This window comes from Penaeus monodon, chromosome 22, assembly GCF_015228065.2.
Source record: "Penaeus monodon isolate SGIC_2016 chromosome 22, NSTDA_Pmon_1, whole genome shotgun sequence".
NCBI classification, from domain to species: Eukaryota; Metazoa; Arthropoda; class Malacostraca; order Decapoda; family Penaeidae; genus Penaeus; species Penaeus monodon.
In genome coordinates this window covers 20,031,236-20,031,517 of record NC_051407.1, presented here as the reverse complement: position 1 = coordinate 20,031,517, position 282 = coordinate 20,031,236, and the positions used below count along the sequence as shown (strand labels likewise).

Below are 282 nucleotides of genomic sequence, written 5' to 3'. Positions count from 1 at the left end.
GGCTTTTTTTTAGTGGGTTCCGAATATTCTTTCTTGTGTTTTGCATATATTTGGGAGTTTAATTATGATATCTACATTTAGTTCTGTCAAGCATTACTTATTTCTTGGTGTTTTTTATATAAAGCAACAACGCACATATCAGCAAACATGAATCGAGCGAATATATCAATGAATAACTGAAACTGAAAGCAAATTAAAAAAAAAGAAATCATCAGATGAAAAATAGCGAAAACATAAAATCCGCCCACCACTTCTAACAGAAGGCAAATTTACCAAACACCG

The 282-nt window shown here is 31.6% G+C and overlaps 1 protein-coding gene across 1 annotated transcript in view; it reads right to left on the bottom strand.

The window, feature by feature from the left end:
- The window catches only part of LOC119586980, a gene marked incomplete in the record, with an annotated part of 81,895 nt that overhangs the window by 36,363 nt on the left and 45,250 nt on the right, over nucleotides 1-282 (bottom strand).